The sequence below is a fragment of the Pseudorca crassidens genome, chromosome 13 (genome assembly GCF_039906515.1).
Source record: "Pseudorca crassidens isolate mPseCra1 chromosome 13, mPseCra1.hap1, whole genome shotgun sequence".
NCBI lineage: Eukaryota > Metazoa > Chordata > Mammalia > Artiodactyla > Delphinidae > Pseudorca > Pseudorca crassidens.
The window spans coordinates 41,402,585-41,429,646 of NC_090308.1; the positions used below are offsets into that span (position 1 = coordinate 41,402,585).

Genomic DNA, 27,062 nt, shown 5'->3' on the forward strand with positions numbered 1-27,062 from the left:
AGGCAGATTCCCAACCACTGTGCCACCAGGGAAGTCCCCTCGATACATTTTAGAGTGTGTTTGCCCTTGGCACTATTCTGAAGGCAGCAGTGAATAAAAATTCTACTGAGAAAAATACAGTAATATTACAACTGGTGGTGAGGGTGAATTTGTAAACACACGTTTGTTTTCAAGTTTTCTGCGCCCCAAGGCATTCCCAGGGCTGAGAAGTTTGGTGAATTCGAGGAAAACAGAGGAACCTGGAAACCTGGATGTTCCACCACCTGCTCCCAGACCACAGGGAATTTTGCAGCCAGTACATTTGCGGAGGCTGGTGCCAGGGGGACTGAAAATGAAAGCGGGCTGTGGATTTTTCTGTCTTTTCATTCAGCTTTTTTTCAAACATTCTTCCCCTTTCAAGAAACATTGATGTGCCTTTCCTTTAAAGTTAACACTGTAAGGAATCGAAGCCTCATTTCCTGGAGATACAGAGCTGGACGGCAGCCATCCCTCAAACGGGCCCCCACGGAGAAGACGTGGAGATGTGAGCTCCCAACTCAGGCTTCCGGCAGATGCGTATTGAACCCCTCGGACTGGAAGCTTAGGTCATGGATTACTTTCTCATTGCTCTCAAGGGTCAGTTCAACTTATACTTCCTGTCATTGTTGTCTTAGACCACGCATAACTCAGTCTTTCTCAGCCCATTTCCACACACACAGATTTCTAAATCAGTTGTGAAGAAATACCATTAATATCTCTACATTCAAGAAGAGATGCTAATGGGAAAGGGGCAGAGGAACTGCTGTGGATTGGCAGTAATAGGGGTCAAATAAAATAGGGCAGCAAATCAGGAAATGGGGTAGTGGCAGTCGCTTGAGGAGAGGAAGTTAAGCAAACTGGCCAACATAACCACTGCAACATTTTCCGTTTTCCCTGGAAACTTCATTTGCATAACTGGGCCGGCAGGAGCTTGTGGTGGGAGGAGTGTGAGCTTTGCTACCGGATAAATACAGGTAGGAATCCTGCCTCTATCGCTAGGTTCTGTGGTATTGGACAAGTTTCTTAACCCTTCTCAGCCTCAGGTCAGGGATACTTCCTAACTTCCAAAACTGTTGTAAGAAACAGATCATGGATTGCCGAGTGGTTGGTATACAGAGGCACTCACTACACTGTAGAACTCATGGTGTGCCCCGCACTGCACTGGCCTGATGCTCACTTTGATGGGGGCAAGGAAAGAGGAAAGACAGCCAGGAGGCTAGCAGGACCCTGACGAGAGCAACGTTAAACTCACATTAGCTACTTAATTTGCTTTTGTTGTCCTTATCACGTCCTCACCAGCATTTCCCCCAACCTCAAGTCAGATGATGACCCAAAGAGATGACAAGACAAAATAATGTCAATATCGTGAGGAGTCTGAAATTTTTACCCTCTTTGCAGGCTAACAAGTGAGCCAGTCACAGCTTCACTGATGCTGGCATTGACATCCCCTGGTCAGAGACAAAGGGCGTTATTACTCGCAGCACAGCAGGCAGCGTGAGCTTCACATTCTCATGGCTTCCTCTTGAGCCCCGAGTCCCATGGGGGTGGTGCCGAGGTGGGCACAGGCGGGTGCTATGCACACAGTGGATTTATGTCAAAGCTGAGGAACTGTGAGCTTAGAAAACCTCCGATCTTATAGTGGGCTCTTGGCAAACCTGCCTAACCTTTGTTCCAGAGACAGACATCACCTTTATTATCCTTGCCAGAAAACAAATCTGCCCCCAGCCCCTGAAAGAGACTCCATCGCTATCCTCCAAGGTTTTTTTGTGTACAATATCCTTGGAAAGACGGTCTGGGACAAGAGTTGTTACAACACATGTAGAAACGACACAGAGAATTACCCTCCATCCCACAACAAATAAGACACAGCCAGAGGCAGAACTCAAAAGAAGACAGTGTGATTAGATGGGAGGTGTTTAAAAATTTATTAATTTAAGCAATACAATTGATAACTTCCCATGAAACCTTAAATAACATAGCTCTCAATTGCCTGAGAATATAGGGAGAGATGCTTATTGCTCCCTTACATGCTAGTTTGGAAGCCGCCGCCTGCACCGGTCACAGCACCTCAGCTGTGGGGACTTGGCTCCTACCGATCCCATCTTGGCTAAAGGGCCTGGACTGATGCAATTTCCAATTAGGTTGGAAATGGGATTTTAGCCTATTGAAAAGAAAGGCATTAGGGACTTTTTTTTCCCCTAGTTAATGCAAAGGAAAGAAATAAGATAGTCCTTTCTGAGTTTCTTTGGACTTTATGAGATTAAAAATGGTTTTGGAAAAAGAATTCCTTCAGAGGCCACATGTGGAGATTGTGGAATCCTGAGATTTATCCAGATAAATCGTCTTATCAGCGTGCGTTTGTGAGGTCAGACATGGTTCTCGTAATGACTTGAGGACCTGGAACACACCCCACCAAAGAGCTTCCAGTATTTCAGGTCCTACCTCGGAGCACACCCTTTGGAGTCCTAAAAACGGAACCATCTCGAGGACCTTACACCCTTATTTGGAGGCACAGCCCTGCCTCCACTTTTAGACCACCCAGGGATCTGGTGTCCTATGTTTTGGTTCAAAAGTATTTTCAATATTTGCCGCGGGGCTTCCCTGGTGGCGCAGTGGTTAAGAATCCGCCTGCCAATATAGGGGACGCGGGTTCGTGCCCCGGTCCGGGAAGATCCCACATGCCGCGGAGCGGCTAAGCCCGCGAGCCACAACTGAGCCTGCGCGTCTGGAGCCTGTACTCCGCAGCGGGAGAGGCCGTGACAGTGAGAGGCCCGCGCACCGCGATGAAGAGTGGCCTCCGCTCGCCGCAACTGGAGAAAGTCCTCGCACAGAAACGAAGACCCAACACAGGCAAAAAAAAAAAAAAAAAAAATTGCCGCAAAATGAAGTAATTGTCATAGTAAGGAATTCAGGGGCTGCCTTGTTTGAGAGTTTGATGACAGAGCAGCCAGGGCAGGTGGGGAGTGAGAGATGGGTGATTCAGGCAATGTCCTCCTTGCTTTCACTTCAGAGAGAAGGATGCAGGAGCCCCAGATCTGCAAGGCCAGAGATCTGGTTCTCAGCCCTAACACTTCCTTCTCCCTTGCTTTCCACCTCTAATCAGTCAAAAAGTATTGTTGGGGCTCCTAAATGTTTTTGCAGCCCTGCCCACAGTCTTTTTTATTTTTTTTTACTGAGAAATTCTCTTATTTTATTCCTTTGTGGTCTTATTTGTTTACATACAAAAAAATCCATCTGAAATATTTCATTTTTGTTGTTTCATCCTGTGAGGTAGATATCTAATTGGATTTTTCTCAGGTTCCCAAGAAGAGTTGTCAGTGCTTCCTTCCTATCCCTAACACCTGCCCACTCCACCTAGAGCACACCCAAGACACCCCAGAAATGCACCCAGAGGGGAGACAACCCTTACTTTCATTCTACTCAAGTTCTTTCCAGTTGCCCAGAATTCTGTTTCCTTCAGTCATCTCTAGGTGTCATCCAAGAGGAGCCTCTGCAGGCTGGATTTTCAGCACAGACACAGAGGTTTGGCTGGCCTAGGGAAACTGGGATGCTTGGGGGTCCTGACCCGCCGCCGCCGGTGCCGAGCCTGAGCTCTGCCCCAGTGCCGGGCCCCCAGCTCTGTCTCCTGCCAGCACCTGGGGCCGGGTGAGTGGCCCTCTCGGCAGAGGGGAGCTCCACCCCCAGCGTCCCTATCCCCAACGAAGGAGAATTGCCCTCTGTGATTTTACATGGAATCTGCCAGCAAGAGCCGCCTGAGAGACTAGACAATGGAGCTCTGTGTATCACTGCAGAAAAGGAGAACAAAAATGCTGACACTTCAGTGATTACATCTGGTATCCGCAGTCACCCGGGAGCATCCCAAAGATGACCCAATAGATGAGACGTACCTTTCCTTCAGAGCTTAAATTAGCTTTCAGCTATCTAAAAGGTTAGAGAATATATCATTTAATTAAAGGGAAACTTAGCTTCCTTCTCCATCCCCATAAAGCACTGGCGTGTGTGTGTGTGTGTGTGTGTGTGTGTGTGTGCACGCTCGCGTGCCTGTATGTGTGTTTTCCTTTGCATTTTTTTAAAATTCTTTTAAATTGAAGTATAGTTGATTTACAGTGTTGTGCCACTCTCTGCTGTACAGCAAAGTGACTCAGTTATGCACATATAGACTTTTTTTTTTTTTTTTTTTTTTGCGGTACGCGGGCCTCTCACTGCCGTGGCCTCTGCCGTCGCGGAGCACAGGCCCCGGACGCGCAGGCCCAGCAGCCATGGCTCACGGGCCCAGCCGCTCCACGGCATGTGGGATCTTCCCGGACCGGGGCACGAACCCAAGTCCCCTGCACCGGCAGGTGGACCGCCAACCACTGCACCACCAGGGAAGCCCTAGACATTCTTTTTACTTTGTATTTTTTGCATGGCTTTTGCAATGCTGGGAGCTGCAAATAGCTACAGGCTTTCTGTACTCTACATAAGGTGGCCACACATTACGACAGGTTTTGTTTTTTGTTTTTTTTAATTTATTTTTGGCTGTGTTGGGTCTTCGTTGCTGCACATGGGCTTTCTCTAGTTGCAGCGAGCCTGGGCTACTCTTCATTGCAGTGCGCTGGCTTCTCATTGCGGTGGCTTCTCTTGTTGCGGAGCACGGGCTCTAGGCGCGCGGGCTTCAGTAGTTGTGGCTCATGGACTCTAGAGCGCAGGCTCAGTAGTTGTGGTGCACAGGCTTAGTTGCTCCATGGCATGTGGGATCTTCCTGGACCAAGGTTCGAACCCATGTCCGCTGCACTGGCAGGCGGATTCTTAATCTCTGTGCCACCAGGGAAGTCCCGACAGTTATTTTAAACATTCTGTTTTAGTATCAGGACTCAGCACAGTGCCTCACATGGACTACTGAATAAATGACTGATTTTATGGCCTTATTCACACTGGGATTTTGCTAGTAAATATGGATACACAGAAAACCCATTTGGTAAACATTCCTTAATTCTCCCTTGGTAAAACAAATTCCCATAACTCCTGCGTCTCTTCACTCTTTTGTCTAGCAGGGATCTCACTTGTCAGCAGACGTGAACCATGTGGTCGCTGCCCGAAGGCCCCATGTTATGCATTGTCACTGCTTTGCACATTCACAGCAGATTTGTTTCCTCACCAACCGTGAGAAGCTGTGTCTTAAACAACTGGAGCAAAATTATATTTGTCAAACATCAAGAACAAAGTGCATTTTTGTAAGTCAGTAGTCTTGTTTATAATCAACTCAGTTTCCTGAATATTTGAAATTCAGTCATCTGGCTGGAGGTTTCTGGCTTATTTACATAATAATGCTTAATAAAGTTCAGAAACCACTTTCAGCTCTATCTTTGTACTATGAGTCCAGCAGACTGAGGAATTACACTAGTAGTTATGTCATCCCTCCTCCCGATGCACGTGGACCCCAGGGGTCCCAGTATTGGCAGCTGCGGTTTGCCCGCCTGCCCTGCACCACAGCTCCAGTGTGTTACCTTCCAGGTGTTCAGTCCATGACTGAAGAGCTGGCAAGGGCCTCAAACTCGTTGCACTGTGCCGCAGGTTAGTTTGATCAATGCCAGGTCCAAGCCTGAGGCAGCTTGATTCTGACATGTGTTTTGCACTGGAGGCTAGGACCACAAGAGTTTGAATTGCATGATGGTTTTTTTGGCTGAAGAAGAAAGGAAGAACTTCAAAAAAAAACTTTTTTTTTTGGCTGCACCACACAGCATATGGGATCTTAGCTCCTGGACCAAGGATCGAACCTGTGCCCCCTGCAGTTGGAAGTGTGGAGCCCTAACCAGTGGACCACAAGGGAATTCCAGGAACTTTTCATTTTTTCGTATGCATCTGGGAGAAAAATTAAGATGAGAAGGACTTGTAACTCAGACACCAGTTCCTTGGTTAATCTCAAAGACCAGGGGACCAGGACAGAAGGTGTTTGGAGCATGTGAAGACCATGCCGTGGGCTTTCCCGGGGATAGCTGTGGCAGTCACGGAGGATACGGGTTGCCTTCCTGTGACTTCATGAGCGGCCAGCATCACAATGACGGTTGGAATTCTTGGCTACAAGAGAGACAACATCTAGGACACTCAGAAAAAAATTGTGAACTAGGGAACAGGCTGAGGCCCTTCATGAAGAGATGGGCTAAAAGCCAGTGAAACTGGAGCTGTTAATGTTGTTGGGGAAAAAATCCCAATGTCCTGCCCTGTCTTCTATGGTGTTGTTGTCAGAGAGCAGAGACCAGCCATCAAAAGCACATTAATTCTGGTCTTTACTGGTATCTCTCAAGTGACATTCAAAAGGAAATGCAGGGCTTCCCTGGTGGTGCAGTTGTTGAGAGTCCGCCTGCCGATGCAGGGGACACGGGTTCGTGCCCCGGTCCGGGAAGATCCCACATGCCGCGGAGCAGCTGAGCCCCTGAGCCATGGCCGCTGAGCCTGCACGTCCGGAGCCTGTGCTCCGCAACGGGAGAGGCCACAGCAGTGAGAGGCTCGCGTACCGCAAAAAAAAAAAAAAGGAAATGCAGTTTACAGTCTGCAGCCTCACTCACTGAATCTCCTTTCCCCTTCCTCCCCAGCTCCCACTCTCTCACTCAGGCCTCCTGCTCCCCTCTTCCCTTTCTCAGCCTTTTCTGAGATAAAACTTCCCTCTCAGTGGTGCTCCTTGCACGGATTAATCTGATCTGAAAGACGGGTGTGAATTTTTATCAGGATCGGGATGATGTGGTAGAATGCTAAGCAGGAAACACTAGAATGTTCCTCCAGGGGTAAGGAAGGGACAGCTGTGAGTACTTATGCATTCATAATTTTTGTCCCCATGTGTTGATGGGATTCTAGTTGTCCCCCCAGGCTAGAGAGGCCTGGAGAAACTTTGGTTACATGAAATTGTGAAATTAAAGTTTGTACTTAGTTCTCCAGCTTTGCTTTTCCACAGATTTTCCTCAGCATTCAATTGCTCATGCATTTAGAAAACATTTAGGGAATGCCACTTCTATGCTAGTAGCTCAGAAAGAAAGAATCTAGAGAAGGAGACAGAGAAGTAAACAAGTAATTACATTAGTATAATAAACACTATAATGGGGTTATAAAAGTATAATATAAAAACAATGACTGGTTTTTGCATTTCCCCCTTCCAAAAATTCAGAGGCTTAAATAAAAAGTGTATTTCTCTCTTATGTATCAGTACAAGAGTAAGTGATCAAGGGATGCTATGAGGTTCTGGAGTTTCATTGTAGCAGGGACCAAAGCTGTTTCTCTCTTGTGGCCTATTCATCCAGGTCTTGCCCTGGTCCATATGGGATATGGTTCACCACTGTATCTGCTGGACCTGCATCCTGGCTAGCAGGAAGCAGGAGACGAGGAAGTGCTTCCTTTAAGGAGGTGACCCGGAACATTTATTCTGCTCACATCCTATGGGCAACAGTTTACTCATTTAATCACATCTCGCTGCAAGGGAGCCTGTGCAATGTAGTCTTTTGCTGGATAGCCATGTGCCAGCAAAACTGGGGTTTTGTATTTAGGGGAGAATGGATTTGCAGGAACAACTCATGATCTCTGCTACAATTGATAGCTAATTCACTATTTCCTAAGACTGTGTGAGCCAAGCAAAATACTTTGTTCTCAGCAGCAATGGCTTTTAACCCTGTAGTTTCCCTACATTCTTCAACATGGCCACAAGATATGGCCCAAATCTGGAAAGGCCACAAGACACTCAGAGGGAAACTAGGAGACAGATTCTTCTGGTATAGGCAGTATGAGGTATTTGCCAAACAGTTCAAGGCTCTAAGCTAAGGAATCTGGGTGGCAGATACCATTTGGCTCCCTTCCCAGCACACATGTTCCACCTGCTCATGATGAAAAAGGAGACACTCCCTGGAGGCTTGAGAGTTTATCAGCATGGGGCGTTCTGTGTACATCTACTCCTATCCATGTGGGTGCACATCACCTTCAGTGGCTCCCCACAGTCCCTCCCAAATTGCATCTTATACTTCATAGGCAACCTCAACAATGTTCCGACAACCTGGTGGAAGACATGCCAAAACTCCTACCAGAACCAAGACCTAGAGCAGTAGGAAGGGTGTGGGCCAGAAGGGTGTTCAGAACAGCTCGGCTCCCCGTTCAGAAGGCTGCACACCAGGTGGCTGAGATGCTGCCATTTCGATGTGGATACTTAGATTTGGTCATCTTAACCAGAATAGCACCAAGCTACTAATTTTTCTTTTTATTTTCCAGAATGAAAAACTGCTGTATTATCTTCATCTAATGACAAAAATAACAAATACCCATTTTAAAAGAATCAGACAATGCCAAAATAATGACATTACAAACCATCCAGCACAAAATACTTGAATATTTTTTCCAGAATTTGTTCACTGGATAGGTATAAAAATCACTGGTTTGGGTTTTCTGGGAAGCAGATTCTGAGATGGAGTTTATTGTGCAGGACATTTCTTAAGAACTGTCCTTGGGGTCAACACCTGTGGAAAGAAGGGGATGAAAGCAGAAACAGGTAGAGAGAGAACTTGAGATGTGTTGCAACCTTGGCTCACCAGACAGAAAGCTCTGGGGTGAAAATGGCCCAGCAGAATTGCTCTCTGTTGAGCTAAAATGACCGGCCTTATACCCTTACCTCCATCAGGAAGTACCCACCCTCCCTGCTCGGGAGGGCAGGACATTGGGAGAGGTAGCCCTGCAGCTGGGTCAGTTCCTGACCGCGCTGACAGCAACAAGTCCTCTTTTGAAGGGGCATCTGGGTGGTGCCGCTTCACATCCATCACCCAGGCACACACACTATTATTTTAAACAAAAATGTAATCATATCATCTATGCTATTATGACCCTGATATTTTTTATTTAGCAACACAATGTAAACATTTCCTCCATGACCCCAAATATAGATCACATTCATTTTTAATTACTGCATATATTGCATTGAATAGATGTACAATACTAACGAAATCCCTGTTGAAGGGCGTTTGAGAACCTTTCTATTTTTTTGCTGTTATGAGTACCTCAGTCATGAACATCCTAATGTATATATCTTTTCACACATGTCTAATTGACATAAAGTAATTCCCAAAAATGGAATGGGCCAAAAGGTATCCATATTTGCATTTGAAGTGTAGTGCCAAATTACTCCCCAGAACGCTGTACCAATTTACCAGAGCACTGAAGATAATCAACATCGATCTTCTTAATCTTTGCTAATCTCATAGGTGATAAATAGCTCATTGTTTTCTTAATAACATTTATTAGTAAGTAGCCAGGTTAAATGCTGTTTCAGATGTTGACAGATTGTATCTCTTCATTTATTTTTCCTCTTGTGAATTATCTGTACCCATCCTTTGCCCGTTTCTCTCTGGTTTGTGTCTGTTACATTGAGGATATGTACCTGTTTGGTACATATAATATAACGTTATTTGCTAGTATGTCATCTGTGTCTTATTTTTTCTTTTCCTTTTTCTTTCTCTTCTTATTTTATTTTATTAAACTAACCAAGTCCATTTATCACCTCTTTCAGAGTTCTGGTTTGGGCATTATTCCTAACAAATTTCTCTCTACCCAACTCTACATAGATATTCTCGTGAACTTTCTTCTGGTAATTTTGTAAATCCTTACACTTTCAAGTTTTCTATTAGTAAGTAATGTAAAAAATAGACATTCTCTCCCCAGCCCATTCCTTAATCTCATCTTATTCCCCCACCGTACTGAATTACCTATGATGGAGAAAAGCTAGGAAGAAAACACAGTCTTTATATTTCCAAATGGTCGTTTTGACGCAACTGCATCAAGTTGTCTGCTTTAATGGTCTTCCCTCCATCAGAAATGCCCCTGAATGGTCAGACTTTCCGTTTGGAGTTCATGGAAGCCCTGCCTCTACCTGCAATAGGAATCTGAGCCGGGAAGCAGTGTCCTTTCTGCCTCTAGACTGCGGACCTCAGGCCACCCACCTAGGCACGAGCTATGGACAACGGAAAGTGGACAAAATAAGTTCCAAACTGCAGCAGCTGTCCTAGGCATTGTTCCTGCTCACCCCCATCCGAGCTCCACATTCACCTTTCCTTCTACCCAGTTTCCCAGGCTTCCTAGCTCTGTACCTACATTTACGAGTTATCCACTCTGCTTTTCCCTCCTGTTGTTTTTTTAAAAACACCTTTATTGAGGTATAATTTACAGGCCACAAAATTCACTCATTTTTAATATACATTGCAATGGTTTTTAGTAAATTTACTGTGTGTGCTACTATCACCACAATCCAGTTTTAGGACATTTCATCACCCCACTAAGACCTTTTCTGTCCATTTACAATTAATCCCCACTCCCATCCCCAACCCCAGGCAACCACTAATCTACTTTCTGTCTCTATAGAGTGGCCTTTCCTGGACAATGGAATCATATACCCCTCTAGTTTTGACATTGCCTCTTATCTCCAATGAGAAATGCCAGATTGAACTTCAGCTCTGTGGAAACTGACCAGCTAGACATAGGTTCACAAAACTGGTAAGTGACAGAGCTCTGACTCAGATCCAAGTCTTGTGATTCCAAATTCTTTCCACTCCCTCCTGCTTTCCTGATCTGGATACACTTTCAATGGTGAATGGAAAAATTTAGTAATGGCCACTTTAAAAAGCCTCAAAGCTCACTGGCCTTCTGAGTCTGGACACAGCTCCTGACTCTTCTCAGCCACCAGAGGGTGCCCCAAAGATCTATCTTTGAATTGGCTTTTGCTTGTCACAGTTGAGCATCTTAGGAAAAATTATGTGAATTGTGACCTGAGTGAGATCTTTCTGGGTGGTATTTTTCTTACAGTACTTTCCCTCTCTGGGTAACTGCAAATAGCAATGGAGAATAAAAGCTAGAAATGTGTTTGGTGCACATTGAAAGTTTTCTTTCAGGCTTCTCATACCAAGATTTCTTTTTTAAATACAATAAAAAGGGAAACTACAGATTTGATTTGGGAAGCTGGTGAAGTGTTCTTAAGTTATAACAATCCAGCATGACAGGTATCAGTTAATCATAATATTAAGGTGATTTTGTTAATCTTTTGCATTTTTACATAACTAAATTGATTCTTTGAGGGAAGGGAACTGGAAACATGTTTTTAAATTGTTACCCCGGGCTTCCCTGGTGGCACAGTGGTTAAGAATCCGCCTGCCAATACAGGGGACACGGGTTCGAGCCCTGGTCCGGGAAGATCCCACATGCCAGGGAGCAACTAAGCCCGTGTGCCACAACTACTGAGCCTGCGCTCTAGAGCCCGTGCTCCGCAACAAGAGAAGCCACTGCAATGAGAAGCTGGCGCACTGCAGTGAATAGTAGCCCCTGCTCTCTGCAACTAGAGAAAGCCCACGCAGCAATGAAGACCCAATGCAGCCAAAAAAATATAATAAATATATAAATGCAGTATCTGTGTAGCTAGAATTAACTGGATAATAATTCAATATGACAATTGAATTTATCTTTGAGAAATAATTTTATTGTGACATATCACCAGCTATCTGGACAGAAATGGCTGAACTCAGTTGTCAATTTAGCCTTTAAGAGGAGTCTCCAGAATCCAGAGGGCATATGTGCCTCTGGGCCTCCCCCAGCTGAATACCTCCTACACTCCCCTTCATCCTGGACAGAAGGATGGATGGATGGATGGATGGGAGCTGATCAACAGCCAGGATGGGAGCTCCTGGGAGAATCTTCAGGGGTGCTTAATGATGACTGTGCTGAGCACCACACCTGCCTGTTGTCACAGTCACTGGAGCCGTATGTCTGGTGGTGCTATGTCCCTGTCCCCACCATGAACTGCATGCTCCCCAGAATCCGGGCTACAGCTATGGAACCAGGATTAGACTGGAGCCACAGGACAGGTTTTAGGACTGCATCTTCCCATACCTAGCTGTGTCATTTATCCTTTCTGTATCTCATTTTAAAAAGTCTGTAAAATGGCAATACTATTTGCCTTAATCACCCTCTACCTTACAGGGTGGTTTCAAGGAACGAATGGCAAGAAAAGAATGCTGGACAAATGTGAAGTATGATTATTATAACACTGTGCCTGTGTGAGAAAGAGAAATAGATGCTGAAGCAAAGGTCGAGGACAGAGAGAGAGAAGGAAACTAGGAGAGGGAGAGAAGAAACCACAGTTCCATAGGCACGACTCTTCCTGCAGTCACATGAAGACACATTTCCCTATCTTTAGTCTAGTCACCCTCCTCTGAAAAATAGAAAATAATCCATTCCTGTGTTAGGAGATGATTTTACCAGTATTTTTCAAGCACCAGAAGTTCAAAAACATTTTAATGTTTTTCCAGGAGAATTAATTTACTTTTAAAATATAAATGTCCCAATTAAATCCTGGTATGGGACACAGCCAATCAAAACCTTCATTAACTGGAATGAGAGGTTGAGAACAGACTCACAAGTGAGAAGATGTGTCTTTTACACCTATCCTTCTCTTGACAACTAAGCCATTTGTGAAAACCCTGCCTTTAAGTGATGACATTGAAAGGAGGGTGCTTAGAATTTCAAAAAATGGCAAACCTTCAAGTACTTTCAAAGCATCTAATTCTATGCAATGAATTAATATGCTAATAAGGGAGCACAGCATTCTGGTCACCTTAGTAGGGTCCCTGCTACCTAAGGAAGGGAGCATTTTATTGGTTTCTATCTCCAAATGGCAGCCCGTTAAAACCTGGGCCACCTGATACTCTCCGACTAGAAAATATTGTCTATATAAATTGATGAAACTGTGATGTTGAAATAGCACTTTTTTTTTATCATGCTAAAACACACACAACATAAAATTTACCATTTTTAAGTGTATGATTCATTGGCATTAAGTACATTCAGGGTTGTGTAAACATCACCATTAGCCATTTACAGGACTTTTTTGTCATCCCAAACAGACTCTTCACCATTAAGCAATAACTCCCTATTCTCCACCAGTCCCTGGTAACCACGATATATCACTTTTATATTCATTTAGTATGTCTGGGGATGAGAAAGTCATTTTACAAAAAGGAAAAGTGGGGGAGTTAAAAAATGGCAAAACTCTGCAGAAGTCATTATAGTGAAAATCATAAATCTGTCCATCTTTTCCTAACACAGAATGAACATCAGAATCGGCCTGTGATGGGGAATGCTGCTACACACAGACAGTAAAGATGACACCCAGTCCTAGATGTGTTTGCTGAGCACTGAGGACGCTCCCACAAAGTAAGGAAGTTGCAGAATCTCCTGAGAACCCAGAGAGGGCTCAGGCAAGGCTGGTAGGTGTGGGCGTCTGCCTGGGGGCAGCAGTGGGGCAAGGCCATGGTCTCAACCTAAAACTTCACACTAATTATCTGAACTCTGAACATTTTTCCAAAGCTAAAAATTTAATTACTACCAAAAGGGACATTATTCTATAGTTTGAAACACCTACACAATTACCTCTTAAATAAAATTCAACCTCTAAACCAACCACAATTCATACTTTTTAAAAAGCACATAAAGAAAAACATTAATGAAGATATTAATGATCTGTCTTAAATCTGGACTCACAGAGTCTCCTCTTTTGTGATTTATTTACAGTCTTAGGCACTTAATCTCACTGGCCTCTTTCCAAGACCCAGCTTCTTCTGAAAGCACATGGATTTCCTTGTGAAGGAAATACTTACACTTAAAGCCTTTCTAGGCTCCCTTCCCCCAAGGCATTTTGCTAATGTGTACCAGAACAATCTTGAAAGGAGAAAAAAGGAAAAAGAGAATGAAGTGCTTTGTGTAGAAAAGAGTCTGCCTTTGGGCACATCTAGCACAACTGCCTCCTGTCCTATTCATCTGCAACCTGGTTAAGAGAACCAGAAATAATTTACTGTGAGTGGTGCTTCCTGTAATAACTGCTAACATTCATTTGAACACTTGCTATGTGCCAGGCACTATGCTGCATTCTCAGGATAATCTCATTTGCTCGGCACAACTACCCAATAAGATAGGAATCATTTGTATGAATATTGCATATATTGAGGAAACTGAGGCTTTAAAGACTTTAAGCAGCTTGACCAGATTCACACAGCAGATCCGTGGTTGAGCCAGAATTTGAACCCTAACTAATCTGACTCCAGGAGCCCCCCGAGGACACTGATCCAACTCATGCAACATCTCTAGGAGATGTTAACTTATACTGTACAGGTGAGAAAACTGGAGATTAGAGCAGTTAATTGATCGGCCCAAGGTTGCTGCTATTATGTGATTGAACAGAGAATCAGGCCTGGTGTTTTGGGCCTTCAAGCCCTTGTTCTTTCCAGTAAAGACGCATGTCCCATTCCCCGAGGCCACTTTAAAAACAGAAGGGAAACTGAACTGATGTACAACAAGAGTAGTTGAGTGGCAGCTTATCCCTCCCACTGACCTTGTACTTCTAGGAAGTCTCCAGGGTCTGATAGATCTTTGCACAAATTCCCGGCCTGCCTGCAGCCTCCTGAAGCCACTTGACACAAATTAGGTGATCAAGGTTCAGTTACTGAAGGGGATGAAAATAATACAAATTGTAACGTTTGTTTACACGCTTTCTGGCTCTGATAGGAACCGCCAACCAACAGGTGTTCCCCGTCCACCTGAAAGAACAGAGGACATGTGAGAATAAATTTACAAGTGTTGTATGGAATGTTTTAAGTGCTATTACCCTTAAGCACTTGTTTATTTCTCTCAGGCAAAGCAACTCCATCCAAAGACCTACACTGTAATTTAGGACAGGAGGGTCTCTTTACACTCCATGAAATTCTTGCAAACTTACTTTCCAAACCAAACTGTGATGTCGAATTTTGACTGAGAAAAAATCTACAAATATGTATACATATATATATATATATATATATATATATATATATATATATATATATCCCAGGATGTTAATTTTTATCTATGTGACTGTTAGGAGAAAAGAATGGTTATAATCATTGAAATGAACATTACTCTCAGGGAGCCAGTCAATTAATAATTATGGGAAACCTGTGTTCAGTACATTTTAAAGATAGTCTATGGTGATACCATTTAAAATGAGCAACTACTTTGGCAAACATGAACAATTTATGCTTATTTGTCTGTTTTTTAAAAATTAATTTTCTTGGGAATTCCCTGGCCGTCCAGTAGTTAGGACTTGGTGCTTTCACTGCCCTGGTTGGAGAGCTAAGATTCTGCAAGCCGCGCGGAGCGACCAAAAAAAAAAAATATTTTTCTTTTCTTTAATTTTTTAATTGAGATATAATTGACATATAATATTATATTAGTTTCAGGTGTACAACATAATGATTTGATATATGTATATACTGTGAAATGATCTCCACACTAAGTCTATTTAACATCCACATCACTACACATAGTTACAAAAATTTTTTTCTTTGAATGAGAACTTTTAAGAATTACTCTCTTTGCAACTTTCAAATACACAATACAGTAGCTCTTGTTTCAGACTGAGATTTAAAGGCCAAGAACAGGATGTTGAGAAAGCAAGTTGACTGCCCAAACTAGATTAGAAAAAATAATGCCAGAACAGGGACATGAAGAGCTTCTCTCTTTCTCTGGTTAGCAGGGACAAGAAAAGACAGCTAGGATACCTGAAGCTTAGAACTCAGTAGGGCAACCAGAGCTTTCCTTTGAAGGAGCAGTAAACAGACAGCAGGTGAAAGTATGTCCTTATCAGAAACTGCTGTAAGGAAATGCCTTCTCATTACGCATGTCACCTAAGCCAGGCGTTTCCAATTGCCTTTCCCCTGAAAGTTTCCGCTGGTCTTATTCAGAAAGCCATTCCCTCTGGGGTAAGAGGGAAATAAAGACACCTAGAAGTGGGTCAGAAAACTGCCTCAGCCTACTTGCTACATGTGGCCACTCTTTTGTTTTCTGGTTTATCTTCATCTTTTCCTGCCCCTCCCTTTCTTTTCGACTCTCAAGTTTGTGGAGGGTTTTTTGGTTTATTTTTTTGAGAACCACTGAGCTATTTGTTTATTTTTAATTGAACTATAGTTGATGTACAATACTATATTAGTTTTAGGTGTACAACATAGTGATTCAATATTTTTATAGACTATACTTCATTTAAAGTTATTATAAAATATTGGCTTTATTCCCCATTCTGTACATTACATCCTTGTAGCTTATCTATTTTATACGTAGTAGTCTGTACTTCTTAATCCCATACCTCTATTTTACTCCTCCCCACTTCTCTCTCCTCAGTGGTAACCACTGGTTTGTTCTCTATACCTGTGAGCATGTTTGTTTTGTTATATTCGTTCATTTGTTTTCTTTTTTAGATTCCACATATAAGTGCTAACATACAGTGTTTGTCTTTCTCTGATTTATTTCACAAGCATAATTACCTCCAGGTCCATCCGTGTTTGTGCTCTTGAAACTGCACACTCAGGCATCACCCATGGTGTTGTCTCCATCTCATTCTTTCTCTTTGACATTCTGCTCTATTTGACTGTGCCGATCACTGTTTTATTCTGCAGTGCAGGTAGAACCCCAAAGCATCTGCCAGGAAGCTCCTTCCCAAATGAGAAGGGGCCAAAAGCTGGCCTTTAGACAGAATACCAGAGGTCAGTGTGGTCAAGTTCAAGGCCAGGAATTCAGCTTGTTGGAATAGAGAAAGTGGGAAGGACAAGTGGAAAGTTGGAAATAACAGAGCTCAGACTCACTGGAGACCACTGGGATAAGTCAGCGCCTGAAGTGGAGTGACTAGGAGCAAGAGGGAGTCTTATGTCAGCTGTTGTGCATAGTGCGGGTGGGGATACAGGCAGAGTGGAGCTGTAAATGAGACTCCTACAAAAAGGCCCATAACTCTAGCCCGTAGGGCCAAAGGGCTTTGGAGGTAGAGGCCGAGGCTCTGGGTCCATCACTCTGGTTCATAGGATGATGGAAGCCCTGCTGAGCAGGACACAGGGGTTCAGTTCTACTGCCTAATCCTGCCCACCAGAACTTACCTTTTAGATTCTGTACGTTATATTCATTATTGTCTCATCCTACCCCTTTGACCTTTGGCCTTCTTTATCTTCATCATCTCTCTTCATCCTAACTTCATCTTTTTTTCTCTGTAGATCCTCTCTTCCTTCAGCATCCCCGCCTTCCTTGTTCACTTCCTTGTTCACCCCGTGTTCTGGGGTGTCTACATTCCAATTCTCTGGCTTGAACAGCCTCCCAGACCTTGCCTGTGGATATCCCACTGTCACTTTATGGGCTCATCCTGGACAGTCAGCTCTCACAGCAGAAACTTCTAACAGGAGTGCCACAGTTGGACTGAACTAGAACACTCTCCTCCCAACCTTTGGATTCAAGGGATGGGTTTTTTCTGGTCCATGTTCTGGAGGCTCATGGTCCTTTTAACCCAGAATACAATCACTATATTGGAGTCAGCACTACTCTTAAGGGATCCTGTCTGCCAGGGAATTGCTAGACCTTGTAGTCACTCGCCCTGAGGAGGCAGAGTAGGGCCACTCATTTCTGGGACCTCTGCAGGTGGCCAAGGTCACTTGCCCAGCAGTTCCTGCCCGCTAGGTTGCGAAGAGCACTTTCTTTCTTTGATCCTCTACATCCTGAACTCACAGTCGGGGTATTCACAGATCGATCAGTTCTCGTTTATCCAAAATCCCCTGACCCCTTCTTGTTTACCTAACATGGGACTTCGGAATTTCTTTGTCCCCTTCTGGCACAACTCATTTCTGCATAATTCTTTCAGCACAGAGGTCTAAAAAGGTTTTGCAAATTTTTACTTTAAAATCTATGCAAGAAATATTACTCTTAAGATACTTGGAAAAATCTTCCAGAAAGAGTGAAATATTAACTATATCGGATATTTATGTGTCCTTCAATGTAGAATGAAGACTGCCTAGTACAAACAGTGCTTTCTCCCATGTCTTTTCTTTTTCAATAAACTTGAATTCCCTTGTAGCTTCTTTTTTTTTTTGGCCACACTGCACGGCAGGTGGGATCTCAGTTGCCAGCCCAGGGATTGAACCTACACCCCCTGCCGTGGAAGTACGGAGTCTTAACCGCTGGATTGCCAGATAAGTCCCCCCTTGTAGCTTCTTTTTTTTTTTTTAATTAATTAATTTTAAAATTTTAGGTTTATTTATCTATCCTCCCCCCTTATTATTTTATTTTATTTTATTTTTTTGGCTGCTTTGGGTCTCCGTTGCTGTGTGCAGGCTTCTCTCTAGTTGCGGCGAGCAGGGGCTACTCTTTGTTGCAGTGCGCTGGCTTCTCATTGCGGTGGCTTCTCTTGTTGTGGAGCACGGGCTCTAGGCACACGGACTTCAGTAGTTGCGGCGTGCAGGCTCACTAGTTGTGGCACATGAGCTTAGTTGCTCCACGGCATGTGGGATCCTCCCAGACCAGGGCTCGAACCCATGTCCCCTGAATTGGTAGGCAGATTCTTTTTTTTAAATTTTTTTAAATTTATTTTTTTATACAGCAGTTTCTTATTAGTCATCCATTTTATACACACCAGTATATACATGTCAATCCCAATCTCCCAATTCATCCCACCCCCACCCCCCACCGCTTTCTCCCCTTGGTGTCCATACGTTTGTTCTCTACATCTGTGTCTCAATTTCTGTCCTGCAAACCAGTTCATCTGTACCATTTTTCTAGGTTCCACATAGATGCGTTAATATACGATATTTGTTTTTCTCTTTCTGACTTACTTCACTCTGATTCTCCCAATCCAAGAACATGGTATATCTCTCCATCTGTTTGTATCATCTTTGATTTCTTTCATCGGTGTCTTATAGTTTTCTGCATACAGGTCTTTTGTCTCCCTAGGTAGGTTTATTCCTAGGTATTTTATTCTTTTTGTTGCGGTGGTAACTGGGAGTGTTTCCTTAATTTCTCTTTCAGATTTTTCATCATTAGTGTATAGGAATGCAAGAGATTTCTGTGCATTAATTTTGTATCCTGCAACATTACCAAATTCCTTGATTAGCTCTAGTAGTTTTCTGGTGGCATCTTTAGGATTCTCTATGTATAGTATCATGTCATCTGCAAACAGTGAAAGTTTTACTTCTTTTCCAATTTGTATTCCTTTTATTTCTTTTTCTTCTCTGATTACCATGGCTAGGACTTCCAAAACTATGTTGAATAATAGTGGTGAGAGTGGACATCCTTGTCTTGTTCCTGATCTTAGAGGAAATGCTTTCAGTTTTTCACCATTGAGAATGATGTTTGCTGTGGGTTTGTCATATATGGCCTTTATCATGTTGAGGTAGGTTCCCTTTATGCCCAATTTCTGGAGAGTTTTTATCGTAAATGGGTTTTGAATTTTGTCAAAAGCTTTTTCAGCATTTATTGAGATGATCATATGGTTTTTATCCTTCAGTTTGTTAATATGGTGTATCACATTGATTGATTTGTGTATATTGAAGAATCCCTGCATCCCTGGGGTAAATCCCACTTGATCATGATGTATGACCCTTTTAATGTGTTGTCGGATTCTGTTCACTAGTATTTTGTTGAGGATTTTTGCATCTATATTCATCAGTGATATTGGTCTGTAATTTTCTTTTTTCATAGAATCTTTGTCTGGTTTTGGCATCAGGGTGATGGTGGCCTCATAGAATGAGTTTGGGAGTGTTCCTTCCTCTGCAGTTTTTTGGAAGAGTTTGAGAAGGATGGGTGTTAGCTCTTGTCTAAATGTTTGATAGAATTCACCTGTGAAGCCATCTGGTCCTGGCTTTGGTAGGCAGATTCTTAACCACTGCGCCACCAGGGAAGTCCTGTAGCTTCTTATTTGCCTTAATATCCAAACTTGGGAAAGGTTTGTGATTTTGAAATGCAGAGCCTTTCTGAAAATTGGATGAAGATATTACAGTTTTACAACTTGTCCTAGGGGATAAAAGATTATGAGAACATTAAATCCAGAGTTGTAGGGATTGGTGCACTTTGCAAAGAATGGTGACTAGCATTGAAATGATATTTATGGCTCACTGAGTTACCTTGATACCAGCAAAAATTACCCTGGGAGCCTCTAATATATTACTTATTCTGTTTGCTATTTCTCACTAACTATAGGCCTCAAAAGTTTACAATTCAAATACTGTAAGGTTTGATGTATGAGGATTGGAGTAAGCCAAGGAGGACTTGATGTGACTTATAAAATAATGAAATGCTGAAGCATTTGTGCCATTTGAGAAGTCTTAGAATATTCCTGTTATTTTCTATGATAATTTGTATTCATGGCACACTTTACATTTTACATTATAGATGGAGTTGAGACCCCTGTATACTATTTCCTTCCCTTCCACCCCAGAAATACATACTACAATGAATCTGATATTTAACATTCCTGTGCATGGTGTACATTTGTGTTATATATTAATTCATCTATAAAAATACATATAATATTGCTTTCCATGTTTTGAAATTCTCTCAAAATATAACATACTATATAAATCCTCTTTCAACTTGCTTTTTTTTTTTTTTTGCTTAACATTCTTTTAAGATTTAGTGTATTGATTCATGTAACTCCAGTTTATTTATTGAAATTTCTATATAGTATTCTTTTGTATGAATAGACCTCAAATTATTTATCCATATTTCCTGTTGATGAATATTTAGATTGTTTTGATGTTTCTCATCATTACAAACAGTGTTGAGATGAACATCTCTGGATATGTTTTCTTGTGCATGTTTGTAAGGATTATTTAAGGTAAATACTTAGGAGTCAAAGTATTCTGGATCGTAAGCTATTTTTTTAACTTTACTAGACAACTTTTCTATCAGGAAAGTTTTTGATTACAGGATACAGAAGAGCTCACCAACAGTTGTTTGTGAAATAAAGATTTAATTATCTAACATTGTCAACAAAGGACCCAGTCACTTTCAATCCTTCAACTCTTACTACCTTAGTGTGATGGCTTTGGTCCTCTTGATTGTCACCTCATGATCACAAAATGGCTTCCACAACTCCAGGCATCACAGTCTCATTCCAGTGTCCCAAACAAGAGAAAAGAGTATGTAGAAAAGGGGGCTTCTTTTTTTTTTTAGGGAGGAAAAACCTTCCTATTTTTCTAAGGGTAGACCACTACTGACTTAGGATGGGGACATGTTTGAAGAATAAAGGGAACCCCCCCACCTCTACCCCCACCCTTGGGGACTCTCGTGTCCTAGCAACCAGAAGTTCTTCATCAGACTTCCCTTTACATCCCATTGGCCAGAATGGGGTTGCAGCCTCTTGGTGTCAAGGAAATGGGAAAACATATCTAGCAAAATGTTATAGGATGGTTATGATTGGCTCCAACCAGACATGATTCATACACTGAGCCTAAGGACATTGCTGTTCTAAAAATATTGGGGTTTGGTAAACAAGGAAGAAGAATGGAATGTCTAATCTTTAGGCGATTGGCCGCTTCCATACTTTGCAAAGACGTTGTACCAGTTGACACGCCCAGGATCAGTATATGAGCATTCCTGTTGTGCCATATCCTTGGCAATACTTGGTATTTTTTAAATTTCAGTTTTCTTGAGGTATAACTAACAAAATTATAAGATATTTAAAGTGTACGTCATGGTGATCTGACATACATATACCTTGTAAAAGGATTCCTCCCTTCTAGCTAATTAACACATCCAATGCCTCACCTGTTTATCACATATTTCTCTTTTATTTGATGAGAACATTTAAGTTCTATTCTCTTACCAAATTTCAATTATACAGTATAGTGTCAGCAACTATAGTCACCATGTTTTACATTAGATTCTCAGATCTTATTCATCTTTATAGCTGAAGGTTTGTACTCTTCTACCATCCTCTCCCTATTTCCTCCACCTCCTGCCCCCCACCAGTCCTAGCAACCACTTTCTACTCTGTTTCTATGAGTTATGACTTTTTTAAAAAAAGATTCCATGTGTAAGTGATATCATGCAGAATTTGTCTTACTCTGTCTGACTTATTTCACTTTGCATAATACCCTCAAGTTTCATCCATGTTGTTACAAATGACAGGATTTCCTTCCTTCTCGTGGCTGAATAATATTCCATTGTAAATATAAACCACATCTTTTATACATTCATCTGTTGATAGGCATCTAGGTTGTTTCTGAACATTGGCTATTATGAATAATGCTGCAATTAACACGTGAGTGTAGATATCTCTTCAAGATCCTGTTTTAATTTGCTTTAGATATATACCCAGAAGTGGAATTGCTGGATCATATGGTAGTTTTATTTTTAAATTTTTGGGGAACCTCCATACTCTTTTCCCCAGTGGGTGCACCAATTTACATTCCCACCAACAGTGCACAAGTGTTCCCTTTTCTCCACATCCTCGCCATTTGTTATCTCTGTCTTCTTCTTTTCTTTTTCTTTTTTTTTTTTGCGGTACGCGGGCCTCACACTGCTGTGGCCTCTCCCTTTGCGGAGCACAGGCTCCGGATGCGCAGGCTCAGCGGCCATGGCTCACGGGCCCAGCCGCTCCGCGGCATGTGGGATGTTCCCCGACCGGGGCACGAACCCGTGTCCCCTGCATCGGCAGGCGGACTCTCATCCACTGCGCCACCAGGGAAGCCCAGCGTTAAGTTTTTCATTGTAAATGTTTTCCGTTTTTTATCTGCTATATCCTTCTCATTGCGAACTCTATCTCTACTTCTCTCTTTTTTCTTAATAAATATTGCCAGGGGTTTGTCTACATTATTAGTCCTTTTAAAGAAACAGCTTTGGTCGTATTGATAATCTTTATTGTATCTTTGTTTTCTGTTTTCTTAGTTTTTGCTCATACCTTTGTTAGTTCTTTCCTCCTGTTTTCTCAGGGTATATTTTGATGCTAACTTCTCGAATGGGAAATTTAATTCATTAATTTTCTGTGTTTTCTTCTAATATAGGAGCTGAGAAAGCAAATGCAGAGCCTCCACCCCTGCCCATTTTCCTGCCACGGGCCCCAACTCCATGTTTCCAGGACTCACTCATGACCTTCTGTACTGACAGCCCCACAGGGGAAGGTGAAGCCAGACTATAACCCAGAGAGTCTGTTCAGCTGACCTCCAAGGAGCGGCAAACCGTCTTCTCCGTACACAGCTAGGTTCGCGTTTTAAAGTCCAAAACCCAAAACCAGGTTTGTCAAAAGTGAACACTGTATTAAGATACACACACACACATATATATCTACCTATATATGTATGTGTGTGTATGTATGTATCTACCTATACATGTATGTGTGTGTATATATGTGAAAAAATCACAAAGAAAAGCAAAAGAATGATTAGTTCAAAGACCAGTACAGCTGTTCCCTCTGGGAAGAAGGGAGGAGACGACGTAAAAGATGCAGGGAGATTAATTGATAGAACAAGTGATTAAATATAAGAGGTAACAGAATCAAGGCCAAAATGAAAGAGTTAATCTTTGAGATAAGCAGGGAAACTTTATTTTCTATAAATAATGATGGGGAGGATGTCTTTTAAAGTTGGGAATGTGAGGGAGAAGATTGAAGAACTTCGCATCAATCATTTCGGGAAAGTGGAATAAAGGTCATCTGCTAAGAGGCCAGGGAGCAGTGGGGGGTTGGGTGTCAGGCTCCAGTGTCTGGAACATTTTCTTGCTCAATAAATGTGGGTTGAATAAATGCTGAATACGAGTTTTTAAAATATTGGAATAAACACTGTTGGTCATTTGCTAGGAAGTAAACCATGAAAGAATATAAGAAGAAAAGAATACTTGGACAGCTCTGCAGGTTCAAGTGAGGTTAGGTAGCGTGAAACTATTGTAGTAAAGCCAACTGGCAACCCAAGAGCTCTGGAGAAGAAAGAAAATGGTGGGCTTGGGAAGGAAGGAGTAACAAAAGGGATGCATTGTAGGGGGTTAGTAAAAGCATAACAGAAATAGCGAGTCATGGGACCAGGCTGGCTAACAAGGGAAAAGAAGCAAGGAGGGAAATGAAACCAGGCAGGGAGGAAGAGAAGGGTTGAGGGACTAGAGTTCCCTCCACTGAAGTTTCTCTACTGGCTCATTCCCATCACCATACAAACTTGCCGTTATTTCTCTCATCTTTAAACCAAACCAAACAAAGCCCTACTCTTAACCTCAATTCCCCTGTCGGCTTCCGCCCCATTTCTCTGCTCTACTTTGCAGAGGACGTCCTTCAAAGAGTCTCTTATACTCACTGTCTCAAATTTCCCTCCTCCAGTTCTCTCCGAAACCCACTCCAACGAGGCTTCGCTTCACGGACCTCCACTGAACCCACGCTGGTCAAGGTCACCAGTGACCTCCATTTCGCTAAATAGAGTGATCAATTCTCAGTTCTCATTTTACCAGCGCTATCAGCAGCATTAGACACAGCTGATCACTTCCTGCTGCCTAAAACAATTTCTTCACTTGGCTTCTAGGGCGCCACACCCTTGGCTTTTCTCCTTTGTCTCTGGCTGTTCATTCCTAACTCTTTTTTGTTGGTCCTCCTTTTTCCCCTGACCTTTCAACCCTGGAGTATCTTAACGCTGAATCCTTGTTCTTTGTCTCTTCACCGTCTATACTCACTCCTTGGCATTACTATCTTGTTCTAAGCCTTTAAATGCCATCTATGCCTTCCAAATCTATATCTCCAGGCCAGAACAGGCTCCTAAAATTCAGACTCATACATCCATCTCCTACTCGACATAATGGATACCTGAAGTTCAGTTTGTCCAGAACTGACCTTCTGACTGTCCCGCCCTTCCCTTCCCCTGCATCTGCTCCACCCAGAGTCTTCTACTTCTCAAGTGATGTCAAATCCATCCTTCCATTTGTTCAAACCAAAAGTCTTAGTGTCAGCCTTTACTCCTTTCTCTGACACTGCATGTTCAATCAATTGGCACCTCCTGTAGGTGCTTTCAAAATATATCTAGAATCCAGCCATTTCTCACTACATCTGTTACTGTTGCTCTGAGCCATCACATTTCACCTAGGTAAATAGACTACAATATCTAGAATAGTTTTGCCTTGCTTGTACCTTTTCACTTCCCATCAACTCCCCACAACTTAATCTATTCTCAACATACCAAAGTGGTCCATTTAAAAGTACATTAGGGACTTCCCTGGTGGCGCAGTGGTTGAGAATCCACCTGCCAATGCAGGGGACACGGGTTCGAGCCCTGGTCCAAGAAGATCCCACGTGCTGCGGAGCAACTAAGCCCGCACGCTGCAACGAAGACCCAGCGCAGCCAAAACTAAATAAATAAAATAAATGAAAAAAAAAAGGCTCATTAGATCCCACATTCCTCTCTTCTAAAACCTCTAATAGCTTTCCATCACACTCAGAGTAAAAGCCAGAGTCCCCCCAGTGGCCTACAGCATCCTCCACAATCTGCTCTAAAATTACCTGGCCCGGCGTGTCTTTACCACTCTCCTTGTCTCTCACTTTCTCTGCTCTGTCCACTGGACTCCTTGCTCTTCCTAGGACACCCCCAGCCTGCTCCTTACTTCGGGCCTTTGCAGTGGCTCTTCCATGGCCTCAAATGCTCTTCTCCTAGATGACATATGGCTGAAGGCTGACTCCCTCACCACATTCATGTCTTTGCTCAAATGTCAATGTTTGATCTAAAATCACACCAGTGGTATGCTGGTAAACGTTTATCAGCTGCCTCTCTGAGAAAAACAAGCTGCACTTTGTAAGATCTGCACATTTCCATGGTGCAAATACTTTGCTGTTTCAGGTTACCAACGTGATGTCACTGAATTGCTGCTGATGAACATGGAGCTGGAGAAGAGATGCCACAATCAGCTCCTGGAAGCTGATTTTCCAGAGCACGTATCACCGCCTTGCATAGCACGTTACTTATCCCCAAGTATTGTGTATTATCTGCCTCCTCCCCACCAAGCCCCCAGGGACTTTTGTCAGTTGTGTTCTTGACGTCCTGTAAGAACGATGCCTAGCACAGAGTAGGCTGTCAATACTTCGTTAAATGAATGAACGAATTTCCTAATGAGGGTGATATAGTGCAGATATGCTAATATTGATTGACTAGGAGAATGTTCAGGCCGGGAGCTGTGGTCAGAGGGCTTTATGAGGTTGAATAGCAGCCCCTTGTTTTGAAGCTCTATACTTAACTTAAAGAGCATTATTTCAGACTGTTATTATTATGGGTTTGAATAAAAAGAATAATGTGCATTGAAAACTAACAAAGGAATTTATAGGTGTGCACTCATTAAAAAGAGAGAGACAGAATTCTTGATAGTTTTAGGAATTCTTTGCTGTCACTCTTCTTTAAATAATCTGCCCTAGAGACTTTCTTTTATTCAGTGAATGTGTCAGTGTGACACATTCTTCACATCCTGATCCAGGGCCTTGAACATCTGGATTTTTCTCCTCTTGCAAATGTATGCCCTCTTACAATTTAGAAATTCCGTTTACACTGAAGCTTCAAATAAAACTTTTTTCTTAATATACCACAGAAATCTATTTCTTCTCCATACATTCACTGACATAGGACCATGTCAGTAAGTGTGTCGTTTTTATGAGCTCGAAGACTAATCATTAGTTAACCGTCCTGCCTTTCTGAAAGTGGTGTACTGTTCTCACACTTGGATATAATCAGCCTCTGCCTACACTGCCTTCAATTTGAAAGGTACTTAGCCTATTAACAGCAGTCTCAAGCCTTTATAGGCACATTTTCTACAGCAAGTTGTTCTCATTTATCCAGTTTTTTCAAGGGATATCTTCCATGAATGACTGGATATCTTCCATAAAGGTTGAGTGCCATTTAATATTCTCCTCTGACACGTTGTTGGATTTGCTGTTTAGGTACCGGGTGGCCAGGATGGGAAATATTGATGTTATACTTACGTTTTTCTACTTAAAATTTAAAAAAAACAATTCATGCCCAATGTAAATTTCCAAAATCAGAAATGAAAGGAAGACCGGAATACAGACGATAAGTGTAAGTGCTGGTTCTTGGCACTGACAATGAGTGCAGACCTCTATAAGCATCTCCCGAAGGACATTATAGTCAAGATCTCCTGGAGAATCATTTTCTGCAGCTGTTTATTTTGGCCTTGCGAGAGCTGTGGCATGCCGAGTGTGGGCTGCGGTGGGGTGGCTGCTGTCAGCAATGTGGCTGCTATGAATT

General features: G+C 42.6%; 1 long non-coding RNA gene across 2 annotated transcripts; it reads left to right on the forward strand.

The window, feature by feature from the left end:
- Nucleotides 1-1,771: 1,771 nt before the first annotated feature.
- On the forward strand, nt 1,772-26,382 carry LOC137204598 (uncharacterized). 2 transcript variants are annotated; one of them, XR_010933748.1, is made up of 5 exons: nt 1,772-3,946; nt 10,381-10,512; nt 13,114-13,274; nt 22,851-23,080; nt 25,650-26,382. It is a non-coding gene; the product is annotated as an uncharacterized lncRNA (long non-coding RNA). The 2 variants fall into 2 exon arrangements; XR_010933749.1 differs by having other exon boundaries at nt 13,114-13,221.
- Nucleotides 26,383-27,062: the final 680 nt, after the last annotated feature.